Source organism: Alligator mississippiensis, chromosome 4 (assembly GCF_030867095.1).
Source record: "Alligator mississippiensis isolate rAllMis1 chromosome 4, rAllMis1, whole genome shotgun sequence".
Classification (NCBI taxonomy): Eukaryota; Metazoa; Chordata; order Crocodylia; family Alligatoridae; genus Alligator; species Alligator mississippiensis.
This window is the reverse complement of record NC_081827.1, coordinates 187,811,846-187,824,803: the sequence shown is the minus strand read 5'-3', so window position 1 is coordinate 187,824,803 and position 12,958 is coordinate 187,811,846. Positions and strand designations below refer to the sequence as shown.

Genomic DNA, 12,958 nt, shown 5'->3' with positions numbered 1-12,958 from the left:
TGTACAAAAAATATTCAGAATATCCAAGAATATGGTGGTCAACACAAGGACATCACTTGTCAAAGCAATGTAATTTTTTAATATAAAACACTGCCTACTTTGAGAAATAAACTGAACATCATGATAAAAAACCTGCATAGTGACATTGTCATATGGAGCAGAAGAGTAAACAAACCAATCTGAGATAGAATTACTTGTAATAAAACCTGGATAAAACAGTCCCATGATGCAATGGGATGCAGTATCATGCATGCAATAAGAGCAACCATTTTGCAAGTCTCTCCCTCTGGCGCATATTGCAAGAAAACATAAAAGCAACAGACGTGTGAACAAGTAGCTGGAGGACAAGTCTGTGACAATGATATAGGAAGTGAGTTCTTAGGTCTCAAAAATTTTACAAGATGACTTTCTGCAACAGACCAGTTTGAGATGTTAAAAGTGAACATATAAAAAAAATAAAGAGGTATTGGATTTAAGTGCAATGTGCAAGTACAAACAAAAGGACTAATTTAATAGATTCAGGCTGCAAACATAACATGAGAAGCCAGTTTTTGCTACATGGTGTCTTCTTCCTCATGTTAGTCTCTGTAACAGGGCCCTGCCCTGTTACTAGGGGTCTGGGGGAGTCTGAACAGCCCCACACCCCAGAAGCACCTCTGCACATTCACTCCAGACCTGGGAGAACTCACCAAAGGCTGGGGAACCAGGTCCTGGGACATAGTGAATTCCTCAACAAGGGAGCTGACAAGCATGGGGAGTGAGAGAGGGTTAGCCAGGTGAGCCCAGAGTGGGAAGGATAAAAGACACTGAAAGCAGCCTCAAGGGGCTGCACCTGGCCAGGGTGCAAGCTGCCTGGAGTCACCAGGGGTTAAGCAGCCACTGGGAGAGCCTGGAGCAAGGCTCTTCTCTGTTTGTTTGATTATGTACATTATTGCACAAGCCTGCAGGCTCTGTAAAGCCTCTGAAAGACAAGAGGCAACCAGGAGGTGAAGCCTGGAGGAACCACTGGAAGACAGCTAAGTGTTAACTTATTTGTTTAACTTCTTTTGTTTGTTTTGCATTGCTACCAAGCCTGGGTGGCTTCTGAGTATTATCTACTAGCCTGGTTGCAGCAGAGAGAAGGGCCCTGAACAGTGGGTCCTTGGCCAAAGCCAGCAGCAAAAGTAAAACTGGTCAGCTCAACTAACGTGACCAAACATACCCTACCGCAGGAGTGGGCATTTATTTAGGGCGGAGGGCTCCTTTCTGAGTTTTGGCAAGCCATTGAGGGCCACATGACAGGCAGCCAGGGGCAGATAAATATTAATTTTCTAAATTTTTTTAGGGGCCCTGCAGGCAGGATAGAATGGCCTGGCAGGCTGCATCCGACCCACGGGCTGCATTTTGCCCACCCCTGCCCTACTGTGATCTGCCCATAGCAGCCTACAGTCTCCTACCATCATGCTTAGCAATTTCATGTTTCATGCTGATGGCCCAGGCTGTATCCCAGTTTCCCCCACCTCTCCATTCATCCTGTCACCCTCATTCATTCTCCTTCTCAACTGCTCTTTCTCCAAGTGCTGCACCTTCTCTGATCTCAGCAGGGGGGCTGGGCCTGATGATCTTTTTGAGGTCCCTTCCAGCCCCAAACTTCAGCAACAAAGATTCACAGAGCTCCCTCTGTTAACATAAATTTATCTTATGCTGTCCATTCACACGAGGCAACGCTAAAAGGACAAGCTGAAGGCACACCTTGAGAAAACAGATGCGGATACCAAGAGTTGGGAGGAGCTGGCTGTCTGCTGATTCCAGTGATGCCATAGCTTCAATCAAGTAGCAGCATCTTGCCCTCAAAGCAGAGGAAGGAAAAGGAGAGACGTCCCAGCCTACTCTCCCCGGTGGAAGGAGATGCAGCTTCTGTGGACAGATCTGTGGCTCAGGAGTTGGACTCCTAAGCCTCCTCAGGACCTGTCAACAAGTCACTGCAGAGCTCATCCTCGCGTGGAGGGATTGCCCCTGAACGGGGGGAAGAGGACCTGGCCCTGAACCTCTGGCAAAACGAGAGGAAATGAAGCCACCCCAGCCTGATTTTGGAAGGGCACCTCACGTGGAAAGTGACGCAGGGCACAAACACGGTGCAGAGAAAACAAGGCTCAGATTCACTAGGCTGTTCCCGTCGTAGACAGCCAGTTACCTGGAGGTCGCTGACACCTGTGCAGAACCAGCCTGGCCACCCAGCCAGGGGCTGATCCGCCCACGAGCAAGCGTGGACCCTCCTTCCGCACCTGTTAACTACTAAAGAGGCAGCTAGCACCTGGTTCAATGCAGGTGAAGACGAGCTCTCTGGCTGGTACATGCAGAGGTTTATTACTATTATTGTTAATATGATGTTTATTTTCTATTAATGACAGAACAAGTCTGACTGGAAGTGTGACTTCATTTGGAAATAAAAAGGAACTGTCCCCCTTCACCGGCTCCTGGCTGCGAGGGGCCGCGAGCCCCGCATCGGTGCAGCCAGGCGGGCGGCGCGGCAAGGTCGCAGCGGGTCCCGCAGGGGGCGGGGCGGGGCCGCCCGGGGTGGGGTGGGGTGGGGTGGGGCGGGGCGGGGCGGGGCCAGGCGGGCGGCAGCGCCTCAGACCCCGCCCCTTGCCCCCCTCCCCTGTCGCGCCGAGGACGCGCCGCGCGCACCCAGCCCGCTCTGCGGCTCCGCGGCAGCCGAGCGGGTGGGAGGGAGGGGGGCAGCCCCGCGCGTCACCACCAATGAGCTTTCGCTAGCGCTCCCGGCTCCTCCCCCTCGCGCCGCGCCGCAGCGCGTGAGCCCCCCCCCCCCCCCCGCTCGCCCAGTGGCGCGGCTCGCTCCCGCAGCGCCAGGCCCCGCCCCTCGCCCCCCCACCCCGCGCGGGGGGCGGTGCGCGGACGCACGTTGGCGGGCTCGCGCCGGCTGGGTCGCGGCGGTGCGCGCGTGCGCGCGGGGCCGGCTGCCGGAGCGGAGGGGAGCGGAGCGGAGAGGAGCTCGGTAGCGCTGCACGGGTCGCCGCCACAGCCGCTCGCCGGCCCGCGCCTCGCGTCGCGTCGCGTCGCGTCGCGTCGGCTGGATCCGCCGGCGGGGAGGTGAGCGGAGCGGGACGCGACGCGACGCGGGGAAGGTCACGGCGGGCGCTTCCCCCTACCCCGCGGGACCTGTCCAGGTCCTGACGCGCCGCGCCGGCTCCGCGGCAGGTGCAGGGGCCGGGGCCGGGGCTGGGGCGGTCGGTCGGTCCGGCCCCGCGTGGGGCGGTGCAGGGGGGCGCGGTAACCCGTCCGTGCCGCGCGGCACCCCCTGCAGCTCCCGCTCGCCCGCCCGCCCGCCCGCCGCGCCGCCTCCTTCCGCAGCCGCTCGGCGGGTGCCGCTGCCCGGGGCGGTGCGGGGCGGGCGCACGCGGCTGCCGCAGCGGCTTGGGACTGACCCCGCTGCTGAGCCGCTCCCGGCGCCTGCTCCCGCCTCGCCCTGGCCGCCGCCTCCCGGCTCGGCGGGGCCCCTGCGCCTTGCGGGGTGGATGGAGTCGGAGCCGGAGCCTCGCGGGCAAGGGGCCGGAGTCTGTCTCCGGGATGAGAAAACGGCCCCAGTCCTGCAGATTAAACCCATTGATGTCTCTGTGCAGGGTCAGGGTGGGCTGAGAGCAGGGCTTGCTTGTTAAAAATATCTTTTAAAAAGAACTTCCCTTTTATCAACAACAACAACAACAACAAAAGGTCGATGGACAACAGGACAGGGGCAGCGCAGCGCTGATGGCACCGACTGTAGCCTCCTGCTACCTGGGTGCTGGATTTTCACACTTGGCGTCTTCCACAGTGTTAAGTGTTTCAGCAAGTGGGAAGGCAAAAGCCTTCCGCGTTCAAATAGGGACACTCAGCGGTGCTGCTTTCTGTTACCCACCTGCAGATTTGTTTCACAGAGGCATATAGAGGTAGGGCTAAAAGGGACCTCCAGAGGTCATTTAGCCCAGTGTTTCTCAACCTTTTTTGTACCAGGGCCCACTTGTTAAACATCAATGGTCAGCCCTGACCCTGTGCCCCTCACTCCCGACCTGCTGTCCGTTTTCCCCCCCCCCCCCAAGCAGCCCCTTGCAGGCTGGAAGTCTGCCAGCCTACAAGGGAAAAGCTATGGTTTCCCACATTTTTGGGGGGCTTTCCCACATTTTTCTCCTTTAAAGGAGAATCCATTTTTAAACTTCATTCATCACCCTTTCCTATATTCTTGCAACCCACTTTTGGGTTGAGAAATGCTGGTCTAATCCAACCCCCTGCCTGAGGCAGGATCGTCCCTATCCAAACCAAACAAAGAAGTTTCACTTGTGCCACTTCTAAATAAAACCGAGAGCACTGCGTACATGCACAGTTGAGCAACTGATAGATAGATGGCGAGAGCAGCAATTAACTAGAGGGGAGTAGGAAGGCAAGTTTGAAGAATATGCAAGCACAGATGCATCTCAATGGGCAGATTATAGCTATAGAAAGAGAGAAAACTGCCGCTCCCTGAAGTGACTGTCATGGGAGTACATTGCTCTTTATATTGCCCCAGAGGAGTGGGAGCATTATGAGATCCATCTTTCTATTAGGTAAATGTTGTTCTTACAAGCATGAGTTGTATTGAAAAACCCGTGGTAAAATTGTGCTTGCACGTGTATAGAAAAGAATATACTTTTATCACAGAAATGTGACTAGAGACTGTAAGAGAATCTTCATTTCTTGAGTGCTGTTTTTCAGTTCTTAAAACTATAAAATTGGTTTAGTGCTACACATTTTCAAAACTTCTTTTGACTCAAATAACAAAATGTGTGGTTTGTGTCAGGTAATATAAGAAACTTTTAGTATTAACATTTTTGGAGAAAACTTAGTGCCACCATGACCATTTGGATGTGTGCAAAAATTGTCAGATTTATATTCTTTTTATTGTGTGTGAGCATGTGCTTACTTGTGTGCATGTAGAATTAACTTAGTCTGCATTTGGAGTGTGGTGTCATAGAGGGATCTGAATTTGTGATGCCTCAGGATAGCTGAGGTATGCCAGTGGTAGGCTGCTGAATATTGACTTGCAGATGCATGGACTTTTTTATAGCTTACAAATGCTAGTTCACCAACTTGAAGGACAGATCTTACCAAAAAAGGAAATGACATCTGTCCTGAGTAGCAAGTTGTTGTTTTTTTCATTTATATTCAGAAACATTGTAGTTGAAGGGGGAAAAAAGAGCTTATTCTTTTGTCTTAATATGTTAGGGATACCATTTTAAAAGCTTTAGTTTTATATGTAATTTATACATACACATTTTCCAGTTTTATATGGAATCTACAGTGAGGTACACTTTTAGTCCCACCTAATACACAGTGCCTTATTGTATAATAAACTGCACAATTTTTTCTCTGTAAAGCTGTCAAGAAAAGCTATTGTATGAAATAGTGTATGTTAAAAATAATAGTATTGTTCAAAATATGAAACTAAGATTTTTGGGGCAGGAAGAATGTCTTGTACTGAGCTGGCTCTGTTGCTTAACACATACTCAGTTTTACTGGACAGTGAAGTGTTCTGTTTATCTGCAGATAAAATACAGTAGATGCAGAACAAGCTTTCTTATGCTGTCCCAATTCCTATGTAATACTGTTCCAGATTTTTGTAGGAGTGCTGTGATGCAGATAGAATAAATAAGTCATTTTGGACATTTCACTGTTGGCCTCTTTAAGATGGTTGGAAGGGTACCACCACAGATTAAGCAAGCAATAACTTCTAAAACAATAACTATTCTCCAACCATTTGGGTTGGTCTAATAAAAGATATCAAATTCACCCAAGGAACCTTGTTTGCTTACCTGCAGCATATAGAAAATACAATTTAAAAATTAAGTTTATTACAAGTTATTATTTTCATATTGCTAGTTCTTTATTCCTGTTGTGTGGGGTTGTGTAGGGTTAATGTGGGTGATTTATCTTTTTCTTTAGCTCATTTTTTTCTTTTTTTTTTTTTTACTATTTCTCATATTTTATGAAAAGTGTTACTTACTTTTTACTTAGTGTTACTTAATGTTACTTAAAACATCTTCTGTTCTGAAAAAAAGAAAAATTCTGAGCCTTGACTAACATCTTTTTTTTTTTTCAGAAATCAAGGAAGCTGAAATGATTCAGTGAGGCTCCTTTCACCCTTATTTCAAAATCAGTTGGATTTGTACTACTAGGCACTTGCGTGCCTTGAAAATTACAGCCCAGTGAGCCTAAATATTGTGTGTATTTAGAATTTAACTTGGCTTTATGACATTAGCAATAATTGTTAAACATTGAAAGCTAATGTATTTTATTAACACAGAAGCAAATTTGCTGTTTAGTTTATAACTATAACTAATTTATAATTTTTAAAATTTGTTTGTGTGTCACAATCTCCACCAGATTTAAATCAAGGTGATTTTTAAAAAAAAGGTTATTTGTTACATATTGATCATTGGATAACTCCTAACTGCTAATCTCAGCTGGATTTGGACCACTGACAAGGAGATAAGAAGTTCTGTGAGAGTTGCTGATTTTGTTAATCGTTCTTTGGATTCGCAATACATTTGAATAATACTTTCGAGTTGGTTGCTCTGGGACTCAGATCTTTTCTCAGTTTACTATTTCAGACTTAAATACTCTATCAGGAGAGCTATTGCTCAAAACGTTCTGGATTGTGGCATCCATTTCTGATTGTTTTTAGCTAGTCTTCAAAACTTAATGATTTATGGCTTGGGCTCTTTTTTTTGTAATCGCTTTTTTAGAGAAAAGGAGTATGTATGTGTGTTTAGAGTAGAATGAAGATCATTGTTGATGCTCTTTGAAGTGGAATGGCATCTATCTTTGTTCCCTGATTGGTTAAAACAGCTTACATCAATTTTCCTAGCATAGCTTTGCCATCTGTTACTCTGGCCTGCATACACTTAGGTAGCACTGTTTCTGGAGTATTTGGTTGGATCTAGTTGGGTGTAAATTGGCTTCACACTTTTGTTCAGGCCAAATGGTTGAATTTTTATTTGGGTAAAAAAATCTCTTAAGATTTTCATAATTACATTCTTTAAACTATTGCTAAAAGAGATTAAGAACTATGCTAAGTGCTCATTTCAACTTTATAGCCTTGTGACTGAAAAAAGACTGCACTTAGCCAAGCCTGGTGTAAATGATACTTATTATGAACACTTGCACTATCGGCAGTTGTAGCAGCCCCAAAACCGACTAGGCCCCCCCTCATTTTCAGGGCTGTTAATACCACAGTGCTGACAGCCCTGTGTACCTAACAGACATATATATGTATGTTGTGCGTATGTTTTACAGTACTGCTGTATTAGCTTAGAATCTGACTAACTTCCCTCTTTTCAGGGCTTTTAATAGATTCAGGGCTGTTCTTAGAAGCCTTTAAAACGTAGTGAGATAGTATCTGTAAGACTGACTAGCTCCAGTCATTTTCAAGATTTTTAATAGCAACCCTTTGACAGCTGTTTCCCCTTCACTGTTTCTGGCATAGTTAAAGAGACTACAACTAGTTACGAAATTGACAGCTAGAGATGGCATGCAGTTAATTGGAGTATAATTAAGTCACATAGTAGACGGTGAGCGCCCAGCATCTTTAGTCCAGGCGGTTTATGCCTTTGACCAATGTGCAGATATCCAGTATTTGCTACAGCATAAGCAATAGGTAACACATTGGGATTGCCATTTGTGTTACCAAGCTAAAATGCATTAGACACTTATTTGGTATGCCATGTAAGTAAAGCACACTGTACGTATTTAGCCTTTTAATAGTCTTTCAGTTCCTTTTAATTACTGCTGTACATAAAATTTAACTAATATATCTTAGGGGCTACATATCCTGTAGACTACTTTATACACAGTTAATTGCGGTTTCCCAGTTGGTCCAAAGGGTATCATTTTGGAACCAAGAGTTCTAGTTTTTTTGTATGAAATCAAAACTGCCATTTTCAAACCATCTTATCATATGTAGAGTCAAAATTGCATGTTTTGTGGTTTTCCTGGAAGCATCTGTAGTTAAATATCTGTTTTATGTAATTAGAAACCCATCTTTTTCCTTGGACTCAAGGGAATGCATGTGTGCTAGTTCAGATTCCTATTAATATTTCATCCTTTTTGCCGATATTAGACTTTTTTACTTAAAAAAAAAAGTGTGAGAAAAATGAAGAGCAACAGTTAAACAATGTTTTTTTATTTTTTGTTTTGTTTTTAGCCCCTAAAAGAATTGCTGTTTGTTTACAGGTGCCTGATCCTTTAGTACAAAAGAGGATGGGATATGACTACAAAGTATTAATTTTTGCTCACTTAATTATTTGATGACAAAAAATGAAGAAGAATATTGTATGTGTCTAGGTGTGTATGCTTGGGTGCTGATAGGAAGGGCTACTGGCCTTCTGTTGCTGCCACCTTCCCTTCTGCTTGTGCATTCCTATTCCACCCCTAGACATTCTGGACAGGATACTACTTAAGCATTTTCCATTCAAATACATGCTATAAGCAGTAGCAGCCTTATGATTTGAAATGTGAGTGACCATGTTATAGGTGTTTGCCATTATTAGCAGTTTCACTGAAAAAGTTGAAAGAAGTCTTTAAATCTGTTTGCTCTGTGATTTCAGTTAGCCCTTTACAGGATGCTAAATTTCTTAAATTCTGTACATGTGTGTGCAATCCTAAGATTGTCTCTTGCCCCCAGGTTCTTCAGATTAGCATCTAGCACCAGATCAATTGTGATGCTGGAGAAATTGTCCAAAATCAATCAGCTTAGATACAGGAAGGGCAGGTGTAGTCCCACATTTTAGACAAAATAATTACACACACAAATGCAGACTGGGGAATAATTGGTTAGGCTGCAGTGCTGCAGAGAAGGACCCGGGGGTTACAGTGAACCATAAGCTGAGTAGGATCCAACAGTGTGCTCTTGTGGCAAAAAAAAAGAAAAGAAAAAGCCTGCAGCATTCCTGATTGTGTTAATAGGAGTGTCACTTGCAAATTAGGAAGTTATTCTTCCACTGTATTTGGTACTGGTAAGGTTTCACCTGGAATATTGTGTCTAGTTTTGAACCCCATGCTTCAAGAAGGACATGGACAGATTGGAAGGAGTCCAGCACAGAGTGACAAAAATGATTAGAGGCCTGGAAAACGCAACTTATGAGGACATGCTGAAAGCTAGGGTTATTTAGTCTGGAGGAGAGAAGACATGGGGTGGGGGGATTTGATATAAGTCTTCAAATACCTGAGGGATGGTTATAAAGAGGATGGAGATGGCCTTTTTTCTGTGACAGTAGGGGTCAGGACTGGGAGCAGTGGCCTCAAACTGTAGCAGAGGCATCTTAAATTGGAGAGTAGGAGAAACTTGCTGGTTATAAGGGTGGTCAAGCATTGGAACAGGCTACCTAAAGAAATTGGAATCTCCATTCCTGGAAATTTTCTGAAGCAGGTTAGACAGACCCTTGGCTGGGAGAGTTCTGTCAGGGATGATCTTGTTTTGAGGAGTGGGCTTGGCTAGATTACCTCCAGAGGTCCTTTCCAGCCCTATTTTCATATGATCCTATGATGTGTCTAGAATGCACCATATTGGAATTTGCCAGGCTACTTTTGGATTTACTGAAAGATAGAGATGCAGCTGAGGTGATGTGCTGAACTTGGGGGAGATAAAGTAGCCGTAAAAATGCCTGAGCACAGTCTATACTGTTGCTTCTAACTGCTGTCACTTCATGGAAGTTTTACAAGTGGTGTATTAACATCCCATTCTTGCTAGCATGTAAGTCTGTAAGTTTTAGCTGAACATATTATACAACTTGCTTGCTTGAAACTTTTAATTAAAAATTTTGTCATGTTAGTAGACCGTTATAAGTTTACTTGTTTCATTAGGTATCTGCGGTAGCTGTTAAAACATGTTACAAACCAGGCTGTAGCATCAGTATAGGAGGTAGTAGGCCAATATGTGGGAAATGCAAGTTGTTTAGAATAATTTGTGATGGAATAACCCTTTAACTGTTTGGTTTAACACTCATTTACAATGTTGTCTGTCTCTAAAAATATAGGTTTCCTGTATAATGAATTTTTTAGTATAAACAGACATGTCTTGAATGACAGTTATTATTGTTGAAATGTTAGGATATCTGTTTATGCAGTGTTGCCAACTTTTCTGATTTTTATCATGAGTAATATGATCTTGACCTTGGCCACAAGTTATCTTGCATAGGTGAGAAACTTTCTGGGCATCCCACAATTAAGGGAGATTCTTAGTTATTCCCTGCAGGCCCAGCGAACATGAATTTTAGTTCTTTATCTTGAACTGATTACTGTTAAATATTTCTGTGCATTTTATAACTTTTGAGAATTTAGCTGATATTATTACATTGCAGATTAACTACATTTTCCTAGGCCACAGATAACTGAGGGCTTGCTAAAGATCACTGCAGATCAGAGCCAAGTTCCAAATACTTTACCACACAGTTTATTGGACAAAGCATAACAAACTTAGATCTTTTGTAGCCTCTGTTTGTGTGCATGTGATTTATAACTGAAACTGCTTTCTTAAATAAAGATCAGGTTCATAAATGAAAGAGGCTCATCCTTCCATGCCTTTTAGGTTCCAGGTTTGTTCCCCAGAATGACCCAAGCAGCATGTTGTTATAACTGGTTACGCTGTTTGTAACAGTCAGACTATAGTTTGCCCCTGGACCAGGAGAGTTGATTTAAAAAACTAATCTTTCTAGAAAATGAGCCTCACTGTCAGAGATGATTCTTGGGCACTCATTGGGTCAGATAAGAGACCAAAATCTTTCATTTTTATTTTTCATAGTTGTTAGGGTCAGAAGGGACCTAAGCAGATCATCAAGTCTGACCCCCTGCCATGGGCAGGAAAGAATGCTGGGGTCAAACGACCCTGGCTAGGTGATTATCTAGCCTCCTTTTGAAGACCCCCAGGGTAGGAGTGAGCACCACTTCCCTTGGAAGTTGGTTCCAGCTCCTAGCCACCCTGACTGTGAAGTAGTGTCTCCTGATGTTGTATGGCAATCTGATTCACATTTTTTTTAAAATTTGGACCTGGCAATACCAAGTGTATACATAAAATGTCATTGTTGCACACACTTCTGCATCTGATGCTCAAGACATTTTGTGCCAGTAGTAATAAATGGGGTGAAAAAAAAGTTTGCTGAATTATTATATGTGATCCCTAAGCGATGAATGTCTATATCAGTGTTAATATAATGTGGCACATGGTAGTATCCTTGAAAGTTGCAACAAGGCACCCAGTGAAGTGAATTTGGGTTCACAAAAGGTTGTGCTCTATATGGCTCTCATTTAGTATATAAAGGTGCATATTTACCCTGCCTTCACCCTGATTGAGAATCGCTGGTTTAGATCAGTGGTTTTAAACCTTTTTCATTTGTGGACCCCTAAAAAAATTTGAATGGAGGTGTGGACCCCTGTGAATTGTAAGTGTAGGTGTTTGCATACTTTTGATCGATCATAGTTGTCTTTCCCAAACTCCTTAGACATAGTCTTCAGACCTCCAGGGGTTTGTGGACCACAGGTTGAAAACCACTAGTTTAGACTAAACATATTCTAGGTAATTGTAGGCAGGAGTGCAATACAGTGTTACTGAAAACTAGATACTCATCTGATTGGTAGTTATTACAACTTTGGCTGAGCTGTTTTAAAATGTATGCAAGACTTTCAAATTTTAGGCCAGAATTTTCATCTTGGGCACCTAAATAAGAGACCTAATATTAAAAAGTGTTGATTTACTTGATTTTTCTACACACTTTATTGAGGCCAATGTGTACTTTGACACGCTTAACATTCAGGCCTATTAAACATAAAAATTTCTGTTTAGTCTCCTTAGTTTAGATACCAAAAATTAAAATTAAGGTTTTGGACAATGTTTTGGGAGAGGGTGTTGTCAGGGTAGGTAGGTTGTAAACAAAACTTTCTTTTTCCTGTAGAAGTTGTACTGTAGATGTTTGAAAAGGATTTTTTAAATTGATTACGTGAGGAAGGTTAAATGTCTTAAAATTTCTTTTCTACCTGAATTGTTTATGGCTATTTCCTGACTGTTTCTCACCATTAACAATGAAAAATATAGTTTCTTCCTTCTATTTAGAACAAGGGTCAGCAATGTTTTTGAGTGGAGTGCCAACAACATCTGCAACCTCAACTTGTAAGATGTTGGCCTACCAGGGGCAGACAGTGGAGGAGTCATGAGGAGCCTGATCCTTGTTGTGGCAGTGCAAGCCCAGCCCCCTTGTGCCAAGCAAAATGCCTTCATATGCCATGCTGTAGCATATGTGCTGGAAGTTGCCTATCCCTGATTTAGAATGCATTCTTTGTCTTTAAAAAAAAAAATTAAAAAAACAACTGAATTTGAATTTGAGGGATTTCATGTAGAATGTTTTATATCTGGAAAAGAGAAAAAATAGATGTTTTAGGAGGAGAGCATATGAATGAGTCATGCCTAGAATGATCCATCCCCTGTCATAGCCTCCCTGGCAACAACCATCATTGGTTTAAGGATTTCAGAGGATGCATCCCTGACCATTCTACTTAATAGCTGTTAAGGGACTAGTCCTCCATGAATTTGTCTTGTCAAGAAAAGCATTAGTGTGAACAGGAGTTAAGGGTATTTTCCTTCTCTTTGGCTTTGAGTCAGCCATTAAGTTTGGAAGGCCAGCTTTGTCTATAAAGGGAATTCGGGTATTTAAAAAAGGTGGAGAGGTTCCTTAAACCTTTTGGCTAGGGACAGAAGTTACACACAAACTGGTTTAAGTGATCAGAAACTGGTTTAAACCTGTAACAGAACCAGTGCGCACAAACCAGGTTCAAAATGATTGAAACAGGTTTAAGGTAAACCTGGTTGAATGTAGTATCAGACTTAACTGATTGAGGTCAAACTGGTTTATGAAACTTGTGTCCCAGACCCCTTCCTGGTTTAAGTTGAATCACAGTCCCC

At 43.8% G+C, this 12,958-nt stretch overlaps 1 protein-coding gene across 4 annotated transcripts in view; it reads left to right on the top strand.

Moving 5' to 3' along the window:
* The first annotated feature begins 2,908 nt into the window (after positions 1–2,908).
* Positions 2,909–12,958, top strand: part of ADARB1 (adenosine deaminase RNA specific B1) — a 209,159-nt gene continuing 199,109 nt past the window's right edge. For 3 of the 4 annotated variants that reach the window (XM_059727192.1, XM_059727190.1, XM_059727191.1), the window contains exon 1: positions 2,909–3,090. The gene's annotated coding sequence lies outside the window, so the exon portion shown is untranslated. The remainder of the gene's footprint in view (positions 3,091–12,958) is intronic. The other variant, XM_059727193.1, reaches the window with a different exon arrangement.